The following is a 24,283-nucleotide window of genomic DNA, read 5'->3' on the forward strand; positions in this document are numbered from 1 at the left end:
TCCCTAATGATTTGAAACAAAAAAGGCACACACATACAATACCAGAGATGTGCACATTTAAGGCTTCTCCTGCCATAAGGTCAAACACATGAAAAGACACAAAAAAAAAGTTTGGCCCCAAGATATCAGAGTAGATCCACTTGCCCATCTCTCCCACACTGGCCCTTACTCTATTTTCTGCTGCAAGAGCCCCCGATTCCTGCACAATTAAGCGCGACACCAATGGCATTTCTGCTGCTGCTCCTTCCACTTGGCTTCACTGCTGAGAAAGGAGCTTGTTCGGCGGGGAGGCGGGCACTGCTGCCTGAATAGTCTCTGAAGCATTCATTATCTCCTGCCTAATTACATGGCCAGCATAGTGGTGGTGTTGTGGGAACATTGCATCACATTAATCAGCAAGGGGATGTGCCAAGATGAAAGAGTCCCCTTGTGTCTGCTCTCTGCTGTGGAAAATGGGCGGGAGGGTGGGGGAAGGAGTGGGGTATTTATCAAGTGGCAACTACGGAAGGCACAGCGGGTGCACCCCAGCTTGGCCTGGCCAAGTCGCCATCTTCCCAGGTCAGTGCTTTTGTAGCAAATACACCTTTTGTGCTCATGCATGTTGATGGATCAATAGCTCCAGAGGCTAAAATCTTTCACCACAGCACAAGTATGAGCAAGAGCTGTAAGGCAACACACCACTCCGTTGCTCCAAGAGGGAGTGGGAGCTGGTCCTCCATAGCCTGTCCTGCCCTCAGCCTGCTCTGATTACAAATAGGATCACCTGTTTGAACAGGCTCAGATTCAGATGCAGCCTGGCCACAAGGCTTCACAGAAAGTCATTGTCCCTCAAAACACTCTCCGAACACATTTGCCTCCAACAGTCTCCGAGTCAAATGTTAAACAGTAACTGTGATGGGGCTCCTGAATTAAAGTCAAGCTAGTATACAAAAGCAAAAGTTTCATTTCCCAAAGCCTGCTGGTGAGAACCCCAGTTCACCCACATAGTATAAAATTTAAATGGACTCTTGAAATCTGAGAAGAGATCTCATTTCCTCCTATCTTTGTCCCACTTGCAGGACATTTGAAAGGCTTTGTAAGGCTTTGCATAGATGCTCTTCTGTGTGTTTGGGCTGGGGGGAGGGTTGAGGCATCCACACTGCGGTTGTTTGGCACCCTGCAAAATACTGGGTCAGACTGGAATACAAAATGACAGTCCTTGGCTGAGCTGCTTATTGCTGTGAGATGGAATAGCAGCGCTCTAGGGAGAATAAGGAAAGGTAATGGAAAAATGAAGACATTACAAATACAGTTCTTTGCATTCATTAACCTCTCCTCTTCACTTTTGATTCGATCAGTACATATCAACCTTCTTTAAAGTCCTCCAAGGACAGGCAGCAGCTCATGCTCTACTCTCTTCCCATTTGGCTTCCTGCAGGCCTTCTGTCCATCACAGCTTCTCTGCACTTGAACTGTGCTTCAGGTTAAATTCAATTGCTTGGAATGGAAGTGTCTTGCCTCCAAACCCCATTGTTTTTGCAATGCATCTGGCTTATTAATGCAGGCTATTAAAGCCACTTTGGAAGCAGATTTACTGAGATGCAGATAAGTTTATCTGCCACAAAGTAGGTGTGAATGCCAGTTACTCCTGCAATGACTGTTGCCAAGTCCTCCTACTGGTATCCCATGCTGTTTTGAGGACAATTGGGGCAGCCTGCTTATCTGTGTGCCACCTGTTGTGCTGGAGTCACCCTGACCCAGTGCCACCTTTCTATTCAAATACTGTTGCCTAGTCAGGTGGTGTTCTTTGGGTTTCAGCACACAGGGGGCATTCCTTATGTAATGCCAGACAGGCCTATACTAACAGACTTGACTTCATTGCCCTCTGGTGAGAGGAGTATATACAACAGAGTCTATCTATCTATCTATCTATATATATATTTTTTTTTTTTTTTTTTTTTTTTAAGGGAGGACAAATGGGACCTGCCTTGGCTACAAGTGACAATCGAACTGAGGAAGGGGAAACTTCTGGTTATCTTGTCACATATAAACTCAGCTTATGGAGCAGGAGGGAACATTTAATATAGCTCAGCTCCAGATTTTAATGATTACAGCATTGCTCTGGTTTCCCTCTGCTTCTTGATCTTTGGCTGCAAGAAAAAAATGTCCACTGTGATACTTTAAATCCAGCATGGGAACTGCACGATCAAGGAGCTCACTTAGTCCCAATGCCACAACTCCTGTTTCACTTTCACTCTAGTTTCAGTGCTGGAGATCCACAGCAGCAAAGAGCATCTCAGAGTAGTTTCCACATTTGCCAGGTTTGAACAGAATCCTTCCTCTGCCATTGTGAACAACATCCTTTAAACAAATTAACATAGTGTATATACAGTTTCTAGCTCCTCTCCTCTGTTAGGTCTTTGGTTGACCACCCTGCCTTGAACATTTGGTACTTTATCAATCTTTCCCTCAAGTCACCAGGACAGTAGTGCTCTAGCCATCTCCTTCCCAACAGAGACCCAGAAATTCCGTAAGATGGAGAATATTTTTCCAGGCCCACACTCATTAAAGATTGATAAAAACCAAGGGATTGGAATTCCAACCTCAAGACAAAGCACAGTTTTACCCCCAGTGGTATTAAGGTTACTATCTGAACAACAACTAGCTGTCCTTTTCATCTCACATTTGCCTGACAAAAGTGAGATACTAACTTTGATCATGGTATCCTGTGCTAAAACTGGCCAGTTTACATTGGAGGAAAAAAGCTTGAGAGATAACATATTGAAAAACTCTGGTCTCTAATCCAAAAGACAGATGAAAAGACAAAAGCTGGGGGAAGAAATCCTAAGACATGATACAAGGGAGATAATGACAGAGAAATGTGTCAGACTTTATAATTACTGTTAATGAGGTTAATCTAAGGGCAACTAATCCTGTTGGAGAATATGGTGGGCTTGTGATCAAGGCCTTTTCTGAAATATAACAGTCTTCTGCACTCCTCAATCTTAATGCCTCTCCCCTTCTGGGACACCCACTGTCCCCCAGCACAGAAACATCTCCTTTTCTCATGGAGCCACCCCAAACAGTGTGCAATTGTCACGCCTACCCCACAAAGGCAGTGGTTTATCACTGGCAACTTGCAGTCCAAGCAAAGAACAGGTTTGTCTCCTGCTTGTATTAGCTCCTGACTGCATAGGCATGAGCCTGTGTGCGCACTGCAGTTTGATTTGAAAAGTGCCTCTTGACTTGTGTTTTACCACCACTGCCAGTTATTCCAGGACTTGAGTGAAGTCACTGGGAAGACCAAATGAAGACGCGGCAGATGAAGAGCTCTAGAAGAAGCCTAGAGTAAAAGCCAGTCCAGTTTCCATCTCCTCCTTTTTTTCATGTGCCCCACTCATTGCCATATTTATGGCTATGCAGGACATTCCTACACCAACTTCTGCGTAGTAAACACTGTGCAAATCACAGTGTTTCTACCAGTTTTGAGAATGTAACTTTGAAACCACTCTTTTTTCTACAGGCAAAAGAAAGGTGATGATACAAAATAACCATGGGAATTTCTTGTTTTGACACAAAATTTCTTCTGAAGAGGAAAACCAACATCACAAACATTCCCCCTTCTACAAGAGGGAAGGAAAATGGGGCAAGTGGCTGCTCCACATAAAGCTGTCCAGCCCTGAAATGGAAGTCTGTCCAAAGGTCTACAGGCTGCTGAGGCACATCTGCAAAGCCCACAACAAATCCCAACACAGTAAAGTTCTGTTTCAGTTTCACCCCCACTCTTCATGTGACAGCTTTCTTTACAATCCCACAGTACCTCTTTCTCACCTGGAAATATCATCTCTGGCTGTTCTTTTTACTTGTCTTGGTCTCTGGTTTCCAATGGACTGTTAACTGAGAACCTCTTTTCTCCATTGTACCTATGTTCCTGTTAACCCTGCTTTACATCTTCTATGACAAAAAAATAAAATTAAACTTCAACTGCATAAAAAGGATTCAAGCAATTTGATGGTAACTGCAGCATTCGTGCCTATCTCTCACTGGTGCCAAAGGTGATTGGAATTTTAGTAATTCAATAGATAGATAAGATATGGGAGGTTATTTGATTTAGTATTTGGCTGTACCATGTTTCTAAAATACTCTGCAGCTAAAAAATGTAAAGATCACATGATATGTTTCTTTAGGGTAAATCAAACAACTTCTTCTAAAGTAATATCCTCATTGCAGGTGTAATTATATTTTTGGCACTTTGCTGCAAGTTCCATTTAAAGGAAGTTCTTATCCAACAGCTCTGTGGTAATTTTTAAGTAATTCCCCTCCCTCCACATGCCCACACTAACACCAACAGGGCTTACAAGGAAATCCCAACAGGCAGACTGTTATTCAGTGTATTTCTGCATTTCTAAGGCTCATCGACCTCTCTTTTGTCAGATAAAAGCTTCCCATCTCTTTAAACCCTTCATTCTTGCAATAGTCCCACAGAAAAGTTGACATCCTTGGCAAGGAGAGTGAAAAGCAGATTGTCCGCCCTTCCCAATAGGCCAGGCTGGAGTTGTTTTAGCCTGTTTAAATCTCTCCCCTATTTATATGCTAATGTTCTGGTATCAGCAGAAAGTATAAACAGTGTTGTTTACAGCTCCCTATAGTCTGTGAGCACCAAGCTGCCAGGAGAATACTGTGTACTGGGCAAAGAGATATATTTATTGAAATTAAAATGGCCTCTTTTAAGACCATGAGAAACAAAACTGAACTGTAAAAATGTAGTGTCAGCCAACAATATAACATACAAAAAAAGACTGGCAAAAAGCCATTAGCCAGGGGGTCAGGCATGGGCTCTGGGGAGCTAAGAGATTTCATATTTAACAGGGAGAGATCTGGGGAGACCTTCAGCACAGAGACCTCTGAGAAAACAGAGCATCAAGCTCCTTGGCAAGGCAGCTTACATGCTCCATTTGCTATTACTGCAGATTTTTTTAGTGGATAATGGCTCAAAGCTTGGCTCATAGCTCTCCTGGATCCTAAAGTGAATTAAACTCTCCTAAGGTAAACAGCAAGGTGTAAAGGAGCAAGCACAGGAATTCCTGAGTTTAGATCTTATTTCTTCAGTCTGTGGTGAATTTTCACCAGTAGAGCACCAGGTCTTAACAGTAACAGCAAAACCAGGCAGCAAGTAAGGATGTACAGAAAAGATGTACAACAAAGATATACAACATTTGTGCAATGTCAAGCTCTCTGAACATTAGGGCACAGAATTTGTGTCTTCTTTACATTAGTCAACAAAACGTTGACAATTGCAGTGGCAATCCCTGTTCAAATCCGGGGAAATACCTGCTCCCATTAGTAACGCTTTATCTTCCAGTAAATAAATATTTAAAAGCCTTTAAAAAATCCTTGTTTACCATAATGCCTGCTGTATATAATTCTCACACAAATGAGAAAAGATGCTGAAAAAAGATGCTGAACTGGTTGACCTCACAATCCTTATTGTATGGTTATCTACTGAAAGTCAGAAAAAGATGGGGCAATTTAACTCATAGTCTCCTACTGTATATATTTCAGTTCTCACCATGTGAGATTCAGCACTCTACTTTCAGGAGAAAAAATGCAGGGTACTTCAGTGAGGGCTCTTGTGAGCCACACAGGCCAGCTGAGGCACATCCAGCACCTGCATTGACAATACTGCACTCTGCTCTGTTTAGAGTGGGACTCCAGGGGCCAGATAACCAGTCCTGCTTGTCTCCATGATCCAAAGCCACATCACATCCACCAGTACCACTGCCTCTCTTGCTGGGCAGTCTCAGACAAGGTACCAAGAAAGGACTGAGTCTTTTTTTAGCCCTCCTAGTCCTGCAAAACCAGGGCAGAGGCACCTGAGTAGGACAACATGTAATTGCTTGGCTGTTACTGAAGAAGTTTACATATACTGCAAATAAAAAGAAGTCATCTACTCAGTAACTTTATATCAGCAGCACTAGATTGCTGAAAGGGTAAAATGCAAAGAGGACCACTTGCAATGACATTTCACCTTGTCAGAGCAGCACAATCACAGAAAGAGTTTGAGGTGGTGAACAATGAGAGTATTACACTGGAAAAGATGTGCTTTTCTTCCAGTGGGAATTCAGTTGCTAAGTGCACCAAGAGGATTTACAGCAACCCTTTGCTGTAATAACTAAACATAGGCCTGCATGAAAATCCCACATTTGGCTGTGGCACACTGGCTAAACTACTCTGTCTCCTTCTAGTAGTGTGTTCCCAAAGAAGGAAATAGTTTATTTTTGCTACTATAGTTCATCTGAAATTAAGTAGTAGTCTGCCAAATTTTCCAATGCAGAAAGTTTGTCTGTCTTCTGAGTTAAAGTAATCTGCATGTGGTATTGCACATATTACTTACATCATCTATTTAAGAGACTTAATCTAGCCAGTTTCGAGCTTTGAAGTTTTGCTGTACAGTGGTAAAGGGTTAAGACTATCCAGACTGCATCAGGTGCCCTGCACACATTACACCATGTATTTTGCAGGATTACGAGTGCTTATCAACAGTGCAAATAAACCAGCTCAGTGCTTTTATTCTACTCAAGACCATCTGAAACGTGTTCATTTCTAATAACTGACAGCTAAACCACTAAACCAGGTAGGGATGATGCTTGTTGGAGCCATTTTGAGCTCCAGCAGCAGTTTCTAGATTTCCTTCCATTACGTATTATTAATTACTGTTTGCTAAGTACCAGCAGTAAGAGACAAATACAGGCAGCTCCATAGCAAGGGGTTAACTTTTAAGTAAAAGGCATATTGATTGAAACCACAGTATGAAAAGTGAGAGACGTCTTGAATCTGAAGCCACGAGTTGGGATTGTAGTGTTTGTATTTTTGGCATCTGTGTCTGAAAGATGACAAAAAGGCACATAAGTGTTTTTAAGGGTAGCTGGGTGTTTTGGTCAAAGAGAAAGCTGACACATCTAAAACTAGGTAAAGAGAGAACTGTAGATGTACTTCTTAGAGATGCGTCTACAGAAATAATAATAAAGAAGAGGCTAGAATGTAGTCTTACATAATTCATTGCTGCTTGGACATGGGCCGGGAGGGAAGAATGGAAAAAACAGTCCATAAAGATGCCAATAGTTTCTAAGCAGAAACATCTGTTGAGGTCTTAAAAACGGTCAGGCCTGCAGCAAGCTCAGCAACAGGAAAGTCTGCAGTTGATCACTCCTACCCTCATCAGTCCCATGAGCTCCCACCCCTGGGACTGGATCGGAGCTTGGAAGATAGCTGACACCATGAATCAAACACAGCTCCTTTCTTAAAGTGGAAAAGGGGAGGAACAGAAAACCAGGATGGGTATCTGGGGAAAACAAATTAATATTTGGAATGGAGGTCTTCAGGAAGAGTTACAAAAGAGTAAGGGAACATGCAAAGGGAGACCCAGTGGCTTATCCCATTCTGTCCCATGGGGTGCTCATACACTGAATTTCCATTGCTCTGTCCAATCTAATTTTAAATGTCTCAAGCAAAAGCTTGCTCCCCTTGGGAGGGTATTGCGAAATCTCACAAATCATCTTTGCCTTTTACATGACTGCCTCTTCCTTTGCGATAGTTCATTTAACTTTGTTTTCTCTTGATATTCAACAGTGCTCCTAGACATATCAGTTCCAAACAGCAATTTCTTCTTCCTGAAAGCATTTGTTCCCCTTTGCTGTCTTCTCTCAAGAAAGGAGTTATCTTAAAATATCTGTGGAGACTGTATTTTGTTCATCTCTGCAGGATCTGCATCTGCCAACAGGAAGGGAGCGTGGTTCTGCTGGATCTTACAAGAATCAATAATTGGGGGGCCTCAGCTGCTATTTTATAGGAGATGTATACATTGGCAAAAGTTCTTATAAAGCAGGGTTTGGAGCATTCTCTTTCCCATCTCTAATCATTTCAGGTGCCAATTTTGACTAATTGCTCATGTTAAAGCTTCTTACAGAATGAACCTTTATTGACCAGGAAGGCCAAACTTCAATCAATGACAATAAAAATTTTAACTACTGATCCTTAGGTGGAGGTTCCATTTTTGCTGCAAATGCAAAACTCCAGCAGCCTGCCATATCCATGGGAGTGGGCAGTAACCTAGCAGTGAACTTCTGAGATCACAAAGGTTTCTACTTTCGAGTTACTGGTGACTGAAATACCACACAACCTATACTTCATTTCTCAAAAAAGGGTAGTATTTGAGTGCTTGGTACTTTGGAAATATTTACCCTGCATTTTTGAAAATCTAAGCAGAATCCTTTTGCCCCCCTTAACTAATCACTAAAATTTTCCTAGCAATGGTTGTCCTATATAAATTTAGACTGAAGGATGAACATATGGCTCACTGGAACTCTTGCTGCGAAATTACCCATCCAGTCCACAATCAGCACTTCTATAACAATAACAGAAGTGAGCAGAGTAGTGGTTAAAGTGTTTAGATGTCCAAAAACAAACTCTGCAGTTCTTGGAATCATCAGTTTTCAGATTTTGACCTGCTCTAGACCTGCACTCCAAAATGGCACAGTGCAATTTGCTTCCTGGTGCAAAAGTTCCCAAGTTCTCAGCACTGAATGTCAAAGAAAGCTTGTTGCTCGAGGAATCTATGCCAGCCTGCCTGGCTCCCTGCTGTTCACACCTTTTGCATTTTTTCATTAGATTAGCAGCTTTGAACAAGAAACTATGGCACTATCTGAAGCTCCAAGGATCTATTTATCAATCTGTAAGATATTCTCCACCTTCATACTTGCTTTCTGGCTATATCCATAAACATTGTATCAGGGGAGGACTTTGTGATAGTGACTTGTTCATATTTCTAGTTGCCAAGTCAGTTGGATACCTTAGTGTCGATGGTGGGACAAATAACATTACTAGAAGTACTGGCATTACACAGTTTTTCATGTCAGGCAGCTCAAAATTACTGATCAAAAGGCCTTATCAGTAGCTTGGCTTTCCTTTCAGGTGTGGAGCAAAGTTGTCATGCTGCATGTGAGGCACTGGATGACTTCAAAGACTGAGAAACAAAAAAGGCTTAGAAAGCTTCTTGCATCCCGCTATTCCTCCTGCAGATTTCTAACCAGTCTCAACCAGCTGCTTACATCCAATCTGGTCTCATGAAGCCCCAGTTCCCTGCAGGTCCTCTGGCAGCACACAAGAAGGGAATGGTCTCCAACAATGCAGGAGTAAAGGGAACTTTTAACTCAATGTTAAGCCTCTTAAAAAATGAGCTGAGGTTCCTCTGAGATTTTATTAAATCTGCCAGCCTGTGAAATACTGCCCATTGGATCAAAGACACAATGCACCCTTTCTTAGCTTGTGTTGAGCTCTACATGGATCTCCAAAGGGCAGTAGGGCTGTAATGTCTCATTAGGTCAGTCATTAAATACAAGGAACTGAAAAATTCACCAGAGACCAAGAGTCAGGATGGGACTCTGCCATCCCTTCAGGAGCACAACATCTGACCCTTTAAATTCATCTCTACTCCCTTCTCCCCCAGTACACTGGGAACTACTCACTGTTGCTGATGTGTAAAACCCTGCCACAACAACTACTAAAAAGGGCAGCTCCATGCTGGCATTGATCCTGCCTTCATCTCACTGCATTCTTTGTCTAAGAGAACAGAGGCAGGATTAGAAGGCGGTTTAGAGTGCAACCAGGCAGTAAGATTAATAACTGCTCTTAGCTTCATTCATGATCAATTGAGTGTATGTGAATCTGCAGAGGACCTTCTCCAAACAATCTGTAGGGATGGTAGTGGCAGTCATGGAACCATAAATCCAAAGCAAATTTCAGTGACACAGCATTTCTTTAGGGAAAAATTATATGTTTTGCTATCTCTCGATCAGCAAATACTGCTCTGCTTGTGTAGGTCTGCCAGTACTTACCCCCAAATTGTTATGCACCCTATCTTACTCCCTAGAACGTCCACTGACTCCAGTGGGCACACAGGCAAGTCTTATGTGACGGAAAGTTTCCTATTTGGAGTGCTTTCAGCCACACATTTGAAATGTCTCAGCTACTCTTTAAACAAATCAAAGCCTACAGGATAAAATGTTTCACCTGATTTATCCCAACTTGATCTCCCACATGTAATGCAGGTAAATCACATGGTCTGGCTCCTTTTTCTTGAAGGGGTTAGCATTTTTTTATGAATTCTTGCGTATGTGAGTACAAGCTGTAGCATGCACAGTGGCCAGAGAGGTGGCCATCAAATGTGTTCCTTAATGACCAGCATGTTGGTAAGACCTGACTGGTCAAAATTCAGTAGTTGCTAGTGTAAAAGCAAAAAATGCTTTTACACATGTGAATGAAAGGTGGCCGTCTTTTACATTCATTATGTAATTCTGTTCACATCACAAAACAAAGTCTTTTTGTAGCACTTTGGTCACCTGCTAAGACATGCCATATAAGGAGTGACTCCAGACAGTGTGCGCCTGCAAGGCTTTGGGACACCACTCTGGTGGAAGCAAAACCCTGTGGGAAAGGCATGCGTAGGGGTTTGATTTCAGAGTGTAGAACATCAGATAATTTTTTTTTCAGAGATGCCCCTATTTTCAATCTGTACATCACTTTTTATTATAGAAAATATCAAAGTAGAGAGGACCAAGCCACACAGGGGAATGCCTATATCCACAAATGAAATGGAGCTGGGGCAGCAGTTAGCAATATGGACAGCACTAAACAACAGCTTAGGAAAAACATGACAAATAAGTTTCCCTTTCTAATTCCCAACAATACCTTGCAGGCATGTCTGTACAGACTTGGAATGCCCAGAGACAGGTTTCAAAACTGTACCATCCAGGCATTTTGCTTGGCATGACAAAGGACAGGAAGGAGGGCACATGGTTGATTTGCCCTTACCACATTTCCTAACACATCCAGTAACATATCCTGCAGGGCCAAATTTCTTACTTCAAATAATAGAGTGTTACCTGAATAGTCATCCCAGAGTCTGCACACAGCAGCTGCCTGTATTCCCAAGCATTTAGAAATTTGCCATCCCTATTTAATTGAAACAGCAAGAGAATTTATGGAAGCAGAATTGAATTCCCCTAACTGATAACTGAAAGATTAACTTCTGGAGGGAATGCCTTGAGATTTTCAATGACCACATATGATTAGGACGTTGGCTTAATATATCACCTATCCACACTGTACTGACTAAAACAGGGTTGATGGTAGAAAAAAAGAAGAAAATGAAAAAGAAAGAACATATAGGCCTCTGCCATCTGAAATATGGTATAAAGAGGTTACTGCAGCAGCCCCACAAAATTTGTCTGCCCAAGGAATTTCTTATTGATTAACAGTTGATACTGGCATCAGTGAGAAAGAGTCCAGGCAAAACAAAACTTCTCCAGCATGTTTCAAAACAAAACAAAACAAAACAAAACAAAACAAAACAATCCCACATTGCCCCCACAAGCTCTTGTTTTCACTAGGCCAGGTGCCACTGACTTCTGCAGACCTCAACCAAGATCATTAACTGTCAAACTTGGACTATATGGGACCACCATATGAGGCTTGTATTCACTCTCCACAGTAATCTTAAATTCTGTTTCCAATTCATGCTAACCTCTTACCTCCCCAGAAGCATTCATTAAAAATAAACACCGGTATTGCAGGGAGACTTTACATCCAATGTGATATATTGCATCTCAAAGTGGGCAGTGCAGTGAGGCTCTGCTTCTGCAGGTTCCCTGCCCAATCTACAGGCCCAAGATAGCTCAGTAACTTTGAAATTTGTAACCTTCTGCTTTTTCATGACAGGACTATATTACTCTATTGGATTATTTAGAATTAGATCTTGTTAAATGATGCCTCTTTGACAGTTTTAGCCTAGAACTGACCTTGGAAATATCCTTTTTTGCTCACATGAAAGGACTTTGCCTTAGGATTGAGGCACAGAAGCCACAGCAGTAAGGAGAATGTGGAGCAAGCAGTAAATACCAGTCTTCAATGCTGTCATACCAACATTAAATTCACTTAAAAAAACAGTTGAGAGAGACAGATGGTAAGATATCTAAGAATGCTGATACTTCTGAGAAGGGGAGCAAGACATGGGTCATTTGTAAAAATAGCAGAAACCCTGTCTGTAACTTCAGCAATGTTCAATTCCTGTATTTAAAAGAGTCCTCTGAGGCTGCAGCTTTCACGCACATACCCCGGCTTTCACAGGGAGCATGGGAAAATAAGCTCATTGTGTCAGAAGGCCTTGAAAGGGAAAGGAGGCTTGCAGCAGGATGTGAGGAGGGGAAGAGCTGGAGCCCAGCTTGAAAACGCATGGAGAGAAATCAAAAACAAACACGTACCTACCCCCAACATGCACACGCACACACATGCCAACCCTAAACTCTGACTGAACTCTGAAATTGGAGACCGAGCTGCTTTGGAAGCCACTGCTAACTTTTCTTCTTCTCTCCTTTTTTTTGTTTGCTTTTTTTTTTTTTTTTTTTTTTTGGTTTGGGGGTGGTGCGTCGTTTTGTTTTGTTTTGTTTTTTACCTTTCTAAGGAGGAAAAGAAAATCAGCAAACTTGTGTGTGTGTATGTGTATCTCCTGGGTAGCTCAGGAAGAGAGAGTTGTCAAAAGTCCACTCCAGCATCTATCTTTCTTGTTCCTGGTGAGGATTTTATAAATATTTGGGAGGTTGCATGGGGAGGGAGGGGATAGCTGGGGAGAGTGAAGGCTGCAGGAGGGAGGCTAGATAACTTTTGGGGCCACACAGCACAGAAGTTTTGAAAGCCTGCTTTTCATTAGCATTGCCTAGCAACCAACTCATCTGCTGCAAATCTCATCACGCCCCTGCAAAGCATCCACGGCATGCTAATCTTTTCATTTAACAGAAAAGCTGCTGTAATCTTTCTTCCTTTTCCTTTCTAAAAAAGCAGACAATAACAAAAATAATAATAATGATAAAAAAAGATTCCATCCCTGCTCCTCCCGCTGCCCTGCATTCCCCCCCCCCCCCAGTGGTCTTGTTGATCCAACACTTTGCTGAGTTCCCATGGATGACCTACATGTGTGTGTTCTGGCTGATAAGTCCCAGCTGCAAAGGCAAGCTTGGGTCGGTTTTTGCTTTCTGTGTTGTGTGTGCTGGAAAGGGAGGGCAGCGAGGGGGAGGATTTTTCTGGCTGGGAGCTAAGAGAGGAAGGAGGCAGGCAAGGCTACAGCACTCAGAGTCCGAATGGGTCCAAATGGCTTAAATGAAATCTCTGGCTTCAGATACTGTAACTGAAGCCTCCCCACCAGACAGGGAAGAACTGGTTTGTTCTGGTGTGTGCGCACACATGCGTGTGCATGCTTCTGTGTGCGTGCACAAATCCAAGTTCTCTCCATATCCGCAGGAGAAGAGCGAGTCTTGCTTTGTTCCTGATGAATTCCATGTCCAGCCAGCTGCAAACAAGCCATGCTCTGGAATCTCCCTGGGCTTTGCCTGTCCTTTCACTCTGAAAATATCATGCCTAAGGGTAGGGGAAGTGGTTTGGACAAAATAAGACTTGACCTGAGCATCTGCCCAGAACTGAAACCAAACGTCTGTCTTCCTGAATTTTTGGCTTTTCATAAAGCTTGGATCATTTCTCCTGCCACCTGCCCATCTTCAAGCATGTCTGCACTTTATGGTTCCACATGGAAACACTAATCTATCATTAAATAGGCCATGCATGCAGCTTCTGAGCTGGTGAGAGGCAGGAACCTGAAAACCCACAGACGAGCACATTCGCAAATACCCAGCCCCATTTTTACAGACACACACCCCAAGAGCTGTGCCACTTTGCCCTTCACTCTTTCCTCAGTCTCCTTCCCCTCTTTCTAGTCTCTGTATTTCCTCTACCTTATTTGTAATTTTAAGTGGTCCTGAGGATGTCTTGTCCTCCCCACTCAAAAAGTAGTCAACTCCTCCAAAGTGCAATCCTGAGGCCATTTCACATTCTGCTTAACAATCTATCCTCTTTCCTGCTCCTCTAAGCCATGAACCTTGAACGTAATACACTTCACTTCTACCCACATGATGACTGAGAGCAGACTCTTTTACAAAGATGTTTCCTCTTCTCCTCCACAGCATACTGCTGGAACATACCCACTAGAGAGGTGCTGTAAAGATGATTGCAACATCACAAGGCCCTAAAGCAAAGATTAAGTCACTCCGGCCAAAAATGTTATCATACCTAAGGAAATGATGATGTGGCCATTGTGCGATGGATCAGGTAGAGATAAGATACTATGAGTTTCCTAAGAAATCCATGCTAAAACTGGAGCAATGTGAGGCCTGGAAAGAAGTAAATCTTACGTAAAGTTGGAAAGGATGCCACAATTGTGGAAGGTATTTCGATGTCACACTTCTTTGCATTTTTAAGTAATACATGGTGAACAATAATATTCAGACCTCCTCATACAAAGTACTAAAGGATAGATAGGCCCAGTAACAAAACTTTTGACAGCGTAGCTGAAGGAATGGCTATAAGGCCAGTGAACAGGACACCAAGAAAGTTCAACCAATCTCAGCTTCAACCTCTGGCAACCATTTCAAAGGGTTTCATGGAGCAGAGTGCCCACAAGCTGATGAAATGAGACCCTTCATATGCCATTTACTGCACTTGACTGGGAAGCATTGCCAGCTTTTCAAAAATACAGCCACCTCCTCTCTCTTATCTTCTAAACAACTCCAGTGTTACTAGCTTCAGCAGTCTGCACTGCAAGCACTTTCATAGTCATCAATCAGGTGAAAACCCTTTCTCCTATGCACACACTGGGCTTGAAACCATTATGGGCTGGCTCTGCTCCCACAGCCAGCTGGAGACAGAGGTGCTTCAAATGCATTTGACGGGAAAGGAAATAAAACCCCCACCTTTGCTGACTTTTAATTAAAAAAAAATCTCAAGCCTCATTGGCTCTCAGGAAAACATAGAGTTGGCTCATGTTTAAAGTGATCATATGGAAATAAAATTAGTATTTTAACAAATTCCATTCCCTATGTTAGTAAGACCTTTAACAAAAAGGCTGCTCACTGTAAAAGTAAGACTTTTTGGTCACTGGAAGGCAGGTACTTTGGACTCCAAAGAAGACTACTAAAAGAAGCTACTAATTGCCTCCTCTTTGGGATTTGTACCTATCTTTTCACAGACCTGAATTTCTTTGAAATCAATTCTAGGCTGTTCCAGGGACAGTGAGCTCTGTTAGGCTGGATAAGAAGAAACAGATAGCAAAGCAATGGCACCAGATGGCAGAAAGAAACAAGTGAGGAACTGAATGCCACTTACCCACATGGCAGATCATTTGCTGTGAACTACCATCACTGTTGTGATGGAAAAGGATAGATTCTTGTGAGTGGAAAATCAACTGGAATGGAGACAAGATTCCTTGGTTCGGGTGCAAATGGTGATTATAATAATTTTTCTGTAGTGTCCCAGAGAGCAGAAATTAAATATGTGACAAGTCTCAGGCCTCTCTTGTCCTTGGTGAACTTACATGCAGGTTTCAAATACCCCAGCCTAACTAGCATTCTCATTATCAGAATGACCGGAGACGCCAAAAATTGAATGAACATCCTTCAGGTCCCCAGACAATGAGGAAGGACTTAAAAGGTTGTTTGCTTTTTTAATCAACATAAAGGTAAGGAAACATAATTGCAAGCTCCTCCTGTTAACACTGAATTCTAGTCTATGCATGTATGACCCTCATGGCCTCTGCTGGAGAAAACATTCTTAATCAAAGAGCAGCAGCAAGTTATCTGGAATGATCCACTCTCAGGAAAGACTCAGGCCTAAGCAAACAGTAGATCCTTATAAGCATCAACCTTTTATTTTTTCTTTTTTTTTCTTTTCTTTTTTTTTTTTTAAACTTTAGCAAGTTGTAACAGCTTCTCTCTAAGATATACTCCTGTTTTATAGCAGTCATGTTCTTACAGCATTAATAAAATGACAGCTCCCAATGAACAGTGCATAGAAGACTTACAGTATTGGACAAGGCTGAGAAATGCTGGCTTTCATGGTGTTCTGCAGTTCAAAGTGAGGAAAGTTTGTCACTTTGGCAGAATATTAGCTGAGGGAAAGAAAAATGTGTGAAGGCAGTTAAACAAGGTTACACAGGTGCTTCTACTACAGACTGTGGAAAAAAATAAATTATAATACATGTGAAAGAAAATAATCTCTCTAACATTTGAGTCTTCTTACTGCAGGGATAAAACCACAAGCCTGCTTTAGGAGTGCTGCCCTCCTTTAACTTGCCAAACATCACACTGACATTCTTTAGTGACTTGTGGTTTGGAGAGATGGCCATATGCAAAACTGAGGTCTACACACTTCTTAGAACTAGAAATTATTTGAGTACGTTCTGGTAAACTTCGAGATGCAATCAAGCTAAAGAAAATTTTACATGCTAATAGAACTCCATCTCATGATAAATGTTATAGTCTCTTAAGACAATTTTATCGTTTAGGCCACTCCTTACCCTTTACAAATCAAGAGGTAGTTTCCAGTTTTAGGGAGGAAATGAGAAGGGCTTAAATGCTGCCAATATCAAAACAGAGCATTTTCAGAACAGCCAGAGTTTTGAAGCAAGTTCTGTGATTGCTAGGAATAGGTCGAACTCAAATTACATTCACAAGCACTCCAAAAGTTTAAAGAAACTCAGGGAGAGAAAGTAAAAAGATGTCCTTACCATGAACTCATTTGTACTGAAGAAAGAGATAAAATTTTACCCAAGAGATGGTTAAAATTTAAATTGTTATTGAGACATAATTCTTGCCTTGTAGTTCAGCAAAAGTCCTCCTTGCTCTGGACAGAACTACTGAACTGCTTTCTTCAGAGGATTGATAATGAGATGCCCTTAATATTTTCACAGAATAGACATCAGCATTGGGACTTGTTGCCATACATGGCATTTCCCCCCAAAATTTACTGAGTTTCAGTTGTATTAGACATCAAATCCCAGAGCCAAAATACCAAGTTTTGGTTTAGTGTTGTCAAACACTTACTAATTTAAAATGTCAAATTGCATTCCATCATAGAAAAATGCCGGTATTTTTAGGGTTTGGGTAGCTTTAGATCTAAGGTGTATACTTTTAACTGCATGCACAAATAGGAAGCACACTGTTCTTTCTAAAGGTAAGAGGGAAATGAGGCAAATATCTTGTCAGCCAATTGCTATGCAACAGTGAAATATAGCAAGATTCAAAAACCTCAGCATATATTTAAGGTCGGGAGAGTTCCTTTAAGCCATATCTTCCTACACGGATCTCCTCTTATGCCACACCAATTTTAAACCTCATCATGGCTATTACTTCCACAGTCTTCTGCTTCAACAGGTTCCCAGCTCATCACTGCCATGATTCTACTGCTCACTGCTTTCCATTCCAGTTCCTTCAAGAGGCCCAGACAGGTACTGTGAAACTGGGGACACACATTCATTTCTTGTGTCCTAATACTGCCTTAGAGTGACTCAACAGTTCTTAAAGGTTAGGAAAAGGAATTTCAAAAGAAAATGGACTCAGCCATTTGCTGGAGCATGCCTAGAATGTGACTGTGGTAAATTTTTATGTGAAAATAAAACTCCTTTCCCTTTTTTTCTCCTAATACCCCATTCATCCATCAAAAATGTGCAATCCGTGCCCAAAAATGGAGGCCGTAGAGCTTCCTAGAAAAGAATTGCTTTCCATCACTTGTAGAACAACCACTTTCTTCATAACAGACTACAAACTTTTTGAAGAAATTTTCTATCAAAACCATTCAGAAACAAGTCCCTTATTTTAGTCTTTTTGGCTCAAATGCTATGGTAAATTATAATTAGATGAAAACAGGATTTTATAATGGAAGGTGTAAGACAACTGCAACAATCATGGGGTAACTAGCTCTACCTGTCCATCAATAATAAGGCAAGAGCAACTCCAAATGTCAAAATGACCAAACACATTCAAAAATGAGCTTAAACTCCTCAACAGATCACTTAGGGCACATTGATATATCCAGATGCTTCCTGCTCCCTAGGATAACAGGGGCGATTCCATGCCTATCTCTGCACTAGTCTCAATCCATGTACTTCCTTTGAAGGTCACTGCCTGGCCTTTCATGTGTCTGCAACTTTGTTGTAGATGTTTTCTGGTATTGCAGGTGTAGTGGTGCGTGCTTCTGTGCTTACAAACACAGCTATCCATTAACTCCTTATCACCCTCCTTTGCCAGGAATTATTCAATAGATGCAGAAAACATAGCGAAAACAAACCAGGGTTGCATGATCCAAGTTTTTTATTCTGTTCCGCCTGTAAATTAGTGTTGCTCAAAAATAAAAAGCCCTAAGAATGCTGGGATCTAACTACAAAACACATAAGGGATAAGCAGCCGCACAAGCTTCCCCACTGTCTGATGCTTCATGGTCACTCAGTCAGGCAGAGGAAGACTAGGGACAGGAATGATGTATTGCCTCTGACCATTCACTCCGGGACTTCTCTGCTGACATCAGTGACAAAGGTTTCAGGTGGTTCTCCCTAGTTAATCTCATGTTGGACCACTGACTCCTAGGAGAAAGACCAAAGATGAGAAGAAGGAGTATAGTTCTAGGTCCCACCCTAGATGTGTATGCTGCTCTGCAGTCCTGTATGTTGACATGGAGTAAGGATCCCTTATGGAGGGAATCAAGGTGATCAACTGCTCTCTGCTGGGAGGGAAAAGAAACAGGCTACAGCGAAGAGAATTCTAACCCCTGCTCTTGCTAGAGACTTCTTCTGAAAGGCAAATGCCTTCGAACTGTTAGTTTACTGTTAGTGACTCTTAGAGACAAAGTAGGCCCACTCTTATAGAGCAAAATATCTAAGTCTGGAGATGTACACTATCCTACTGAAATTGAACTCTTCATGATGTTAACGTGCCTATACAGCAATTAACTTAGGACACTCTTTTCAGTGGTTTTAAGAATACATATTAGTACATTTTAATGGAAGGTCCTGGCTGCATGGAGAATTGCATTTGTAAGTCAGCTGTGAAACACAGGCTACCAAATTCAGAAACTGTCCTGGAAACAACACCAGCCAGAGCTGTCTTATGTAATGAGAAAGCTTAGAGGAACTGATGAACGATTATCTAAAGATGCCATTCCGCGGCACCTTCAACCAGCCTCAGCTGAGTGGCCTAAAAAAATCCCCCTGGATTGTTTTTCAGCCAGTCTAGGCCAGTTCGTGCAACTATTCAGGTCAGGAAAGTGCCAGTGCCAGAGCAAGAGAAGGAGAGGGAGCTGGGAGCTGAATGAGTAGGAGCACAGCAGACTGAGCAGTTTAAATTGCTATGGAGCTGAACCATGAAACTATTTGATCCTTTTCAGTCGCTACTGAATGTAGCACATGAGCTCCTATGTGTTCACTTCTTAATGCTAAAGCACTTTTTCAGATATTTACAAAAGATCTTCCCTGATTATCACAGAGGTAACTGGACCCTGCAGCACTTCCACTGAAGGCAGTGGAAAGAAAACAGGCTGCTTTCAGTCAACAATGGCAAACCAAGCAAGGAGTGAAACTGAAAAGCAGCTGTGCAGAGATATCCTACAATTAGAATTACAGACAGTAAAGAAACCCTGAAGAGAAATGGCAAGTGGACCCCCTTTAGATTTTGAACTGAAACTTGCTCTCTTGAATATTTTGCACTAACTGGGAAATGGAAACGATTTATAGTAGACAAATCTCCTGATGTCTGACAGCTTGAATGTAGTAGACAGAAGTGGCACAGTAGTGGATAGAAGTTGATGCTCCTTGACTACTAAATTAAATCAACTGTGAAGTCTTTAGTAAAGAGTGAAGTGTGAATAAGCTGGTTGAAGGGACCCTAGATCGTGTGGAAATTAGCTGATGGGGAGATGCTCACTCTGTGTACAGCTGTCCTAGTCCGAGAGACTGCTGCCCTCCAGCTGCCTCTATCTGCCACCCCGCTCAGGGCTGCTGTCTCCCCAGCAGCTGGCAGAGCTGCCGGTGTGAGCGCTTCCAGGCAGGATTCGTCACATCAATTTAAATGAGTGGTTTGAGCTAAAGCACCTTTACCCTACACCCCAAAACATACTGGGGAGTGTATACACAAATCCTGTCCATGGCTGAACAGTTGGCAGTGGCCAACAGAGGACTGTGGTAAGTAACTGAGTTCAGCAACGCCTTCCAGCTGTGTCCGGAGGAAGGGGGTTGTCCATGGGTTTTGACTTCACTCTTGTTTACATAGGGAAATTACACTGCTTTAAGTAAACGCACAGTTTATATCCAATTTACCTAAACTATTGCAAGCCCTTGTGCAAGCACTTAGTGAAATGCAGCCTAAACAGAGGAGGAACATGGGTGTGGCACAAATTCCAGTAAACCTATTAAACTTATTTAAATTAAACCAGCGGGAATTCCTCGTGTTAACAAATCTTTTGCAACTCCGTAAGGGTAAATTCTCCCATTATGTCTATATCCATGCAGGAGTAAACATGCATGCAGTAGGACTAAATCACTTTAGAATTTGGCTCTGCACTAAGCCCAGATCAAGTTTTAGATTGTAACCAATCCCAAGCACCAAATCACAGCAAATGTTGTATTCCCTTTACTATCATTCTCAGGGCAAACTACCTGAAATGTGGGGAATATGAAGCTTTCCCTCCTCATGATCCCTGTACCTGTTTTCCTCAGGCTCAGGCTTTGTAAAGAAATGAGAAAGAGCCATGGTCTCCCAGCACATCAAAGACTAGAGGCCTTGTAAATCTTAATATCCTGCCTGCTCCAAAGAATGGAGCAGAGCTGGGTTTGGGTATGGGGGAGGAGAAAGGAAGTGCTCATAGGCCTGAATGCAACCAGCACATACAGTAGGTCTAATTATTGTCCTATCAGCTTTGATGCACTGTGTCCTTTTCCTTCAGCTATTTTAGATAAACAGGAAAGGAACAGAAAAAAAAAAAAAATCAGTGCTGGAAAAAATACAAGTCAGTTTGGAACGAAAATGTTATTGTCAAATGTTCTAATGTCAATTTCAAACAATAGTGAGTACAGTATGTCATATGAAAAACAGGGCTATTGCTATGCTGGTCAATCATACCAGAAACAGAAAAAAAGAGACTTTTAAAAAAAAATGGTGCTACAGTAAGAATAGCTAGTGATTCGGAGCATTAAGCATTACAGCTTATGAGTAACAAAGCCTGAAAAGTGGTAATATACTTACACCCATTGTTCTGACAGGGAAGGCTCTTTACAGACAGTTAAAATGGTTTGTTGTGGATTGCAAACAATCCCTGAGTGTACCTAGGCTACTGCCTAGCAAAACCATGAATAGCACTACCTTCCTCTAACCATTAAACTGTTCCAAGAAGTATTCTTTCATTAACATCCTCGTACACAAAAACAGGTGAAAACTGGTTACACAGTAGGAGTAATCTGGTTTGGCACTTAATACTACTTCCAGAAGCCAAGTCAACTTTCTGGTGTAACTGTGGGACCATCAAAACTTCTGAAAGGGCTCAGTCTAAAACTGACGACTATAAAACATACTTTCACAATTATTCTTGTATCTCTGGTGCAGAAATTCGTAATGAAAACAGACACAGGTTATGACACCCCCTCACTTGATAAATTTCGAATTTATAAATTTTGTTTATAAAGACATTGGACCTACTAAGCAAAATCATTACAGATGGGCATAGCTTCGTGTAAATCAGCATAAACTCAGTGATGTGATGAAAAAATTTGACTCAGTTCAATCTCTTATCGGTGGGTTTTTATCATTTGTAGCATGGACATGAGGGGATCTGATGAGACATTCATCTGTTTAGTTAATTTAACAGATCTCTTTTACACTATGCAGTATGATGCACTGTCACAACTACAAGAAACATGGAAATTGGGATCTTCAAAACATTTTGCAGATGCTAACTAATTATTCCATGCATTTTCACAAAGCAGTTCAGTATTACTAACTACTAGTCGAAACTCTTCACCAGTGTTATCTATTGTCCCTCAACAAGTCCAGAGCTGAACAAACATTAGAATGGAGCTCCTAGTTTCCACCAACACCTTCTACTCATTAGACTATGCTTCTTACTCACATTCTAAAGGAGTTGGCTGGGAGTAAGAATTGATGACTATTTTTATCTCAGTTACCCATCAAAACCCTCTTTATTCAGTGAATGGGCTGTATGACATGGGCTTTATTCCAGTTCTTAGAGAATGTCTGTCCACAACACAAAAAACACCCTTGTTAAAATTGCCCTTAAATGAGTCTCTAGAAGTGTTATGGATGGACTGGACAATGCTGACGATACTCTCCTTTGACCCCATTTTAGTTCTTCTGTGGAAGGGACTGTAACACATTATTAAAGCTAAGAGAAGAAAGATGCTCTGAAAGACGTATCTGAAGGATGCAGATTTGCTGATGCAGGGTATGCCCTGGCCAGGTGACATGGTTCCAGCTCTCCACTCATTCAGTCCCTGCACACCCTGTGACGCCGTACATGACTCAGCTGTGCTCTGCCACTGCCTGGGGTTGTTTTGTTCGCCCATCTGTTCAAAAGTCAAGAGTCAATCAACACTTTCACCTTCCTCATGCTCCACTATAATACAACTTTTGATGGAATTCTTGACTCTCCCCATATAGCAGGGCATGATAGTTGACTTTCTCTACTTGCTGACTCCTCCTGATATTTTTCTCTTGTACTTCTTGCTCTGCTTCTTCTTTCTTTCCTTAAACCCAGTTGACAGGACTAACTTTTTCAGCTGTGCCCTTTGGCTGCAGAAGTAGTGAACTGTATTCCTAAGAAGAAGCCTCGAGTCCTAAAATGCAGGTCAAATAAGTTAGCACTTCTGTGAACTAAGTATTCTCCTTTTATAATATTTTAAAAAGAGAACTTATTCACAGAAGAAGAAAACACCAAAAGGTTTATAACTCCTAACAGAAACCATCTGCTTGAACATAAAGCTGAGAATGTATTGATATTTTCAATTCAGGCTCAGGAGAGCTGGGAAAAAGAACACCAGTCTGCAGGCTGCTACTCAGACTTATCTTTCTGTTAATGAAACAGTTTTTGCAAGAGAAGTGTTACCATATCCTTAAAAAAACAAACAAAAAATACTTTCAGAAGGCCCCAGCATACCCTTTTATGAAGCTGACATTCCCCTCTCACACTCCAGAGAAAAAGGACATGCTGCAACTGCACACAAAATACTGCTTGCCATTTTAAATCAGAGGGAAGAGAAACAAAGAGCTGATTCTGTAGTTGTTCTCTATTAAGAATTTTTAACTAAAGTTATTTATTAAAATATCCAACACTAATGTTCTACAAAAAAACAACCCAACAAAACTCAAGCCTGTGAATTTTGAGCATTATGGGAATTTTTGCTTCTCCCCTCTTGAAAATAACATGACCCATGGCCTATTTTTCAAGCCAGATTTCAATCCTCTCCAGCCAGCTGTCAGGAAACCACAGAAGGTGCTTGAAAGAGCACAAGAAATGGCTGGTTCTAATCTGAAGGGAAAAAAAAAGTTGAGGAACAAGGCAGCTACTTGTGGCAGAATGTTATTTTTTCTTCAGTTTCTGCCTGCATATTTTCCCAATATGTATACTCTGTTACCCCATCACTTCCCTCTTTTCCTTGGGTAAATATCTCTGCTTTGGAATAAAAGAAGGCCCAGGGGTGCTACTTGTAAGGACTGCACTTGCCTTGATATGTTGTTTTTGAACTGAACACATACAATGGACACATTTCAAACTTGGACCTTTGCCATCATACATGTTGCTTTTAGTTTAACCTTCTCAGATGATGGGGGGAGGCTGGAGGTAAGGAAGAGGCTGAGAGCGGGGTCATACACTCTATCCTTTAGCAGATGTGGGATCTCGTGGGAGCCAAGTGTGATAGCCCACACAAACCCCTCTAAGCTCACAACGTAATGGAGAGAGAGAGGAATGCAAACTGACCCTCTCCAAGTGCCAATTCTTTGTAAAACCAAATACAATGGGTGACTAGGCCATACCTTTGCCATCCAGCTGCTTAGATAAAAAAAGGGTAGTGTGATTAATAATTTACTTTTAAAAAGAAATATCTGTGCACAAGTTCTGTGTAAGAGAATCAGCTGAAAGGAGATTTCTCCCCATTTTCACCCTGTAAACTGCATGTCCTATTAATTGACTGTGCTTCATGTATGTGATTTAACGTGCCATTTGGAATCCAACAGATGGACTGAACTAGATTAGACATCTGTTCTGGAGGAGAATTAGATACAGAATTGGGTTCTAGGAAATTCTGGATTAAACTGGCTCAAATACTACCCTACACTCAAATACTAACCCAGTTACGGACACTGGGTAA

At 41.7% G+C, this 24,283-nt stretch overlaps 1 protein-coding gene across 4 annotated transcripts in view; it reads right to left on the reverse strand.

Moving 5' to 3' along the window:
• Positions 1–24,283, reverse strand: part of RAD51B (RAD51 paralog B) — a 434,917-nt gene that overhangs the window by 67,815 nt on the left and 342,819 nt on the right. Inside the window, exon 12 of one of the 4 annotated variants that reach the window (XR_001864437.1) lies at positions 15,938–16,024. The exons of the other annotated variants lie outside the window; for them this stretch is intronic. The gene's annotated coding sequence lies outside the window, so the exon portion shown is untranslated. The remainder of the gene's footprint in view (positions 1–15,937; positions 16,025–24,283) is intronic. 4 annotated transcript variants of the gene reach the window in all.

This window comes from Corvus brachyrhynchos, unplaced genomic scaffold, assembly GCF_000691975.1.
Source record: "Corvus brachyrhynchos isolate BGI_N302 unplaced genomic scaffold, ASM69197v1 scaffold115, whole genome shotgun sequence".
Lineage (NCBI taxonomy): Eukaryota > Metazoa > Chordata > Aves > Passeriformes > Corvidae > Corvus > Corvus brachyrhynchos.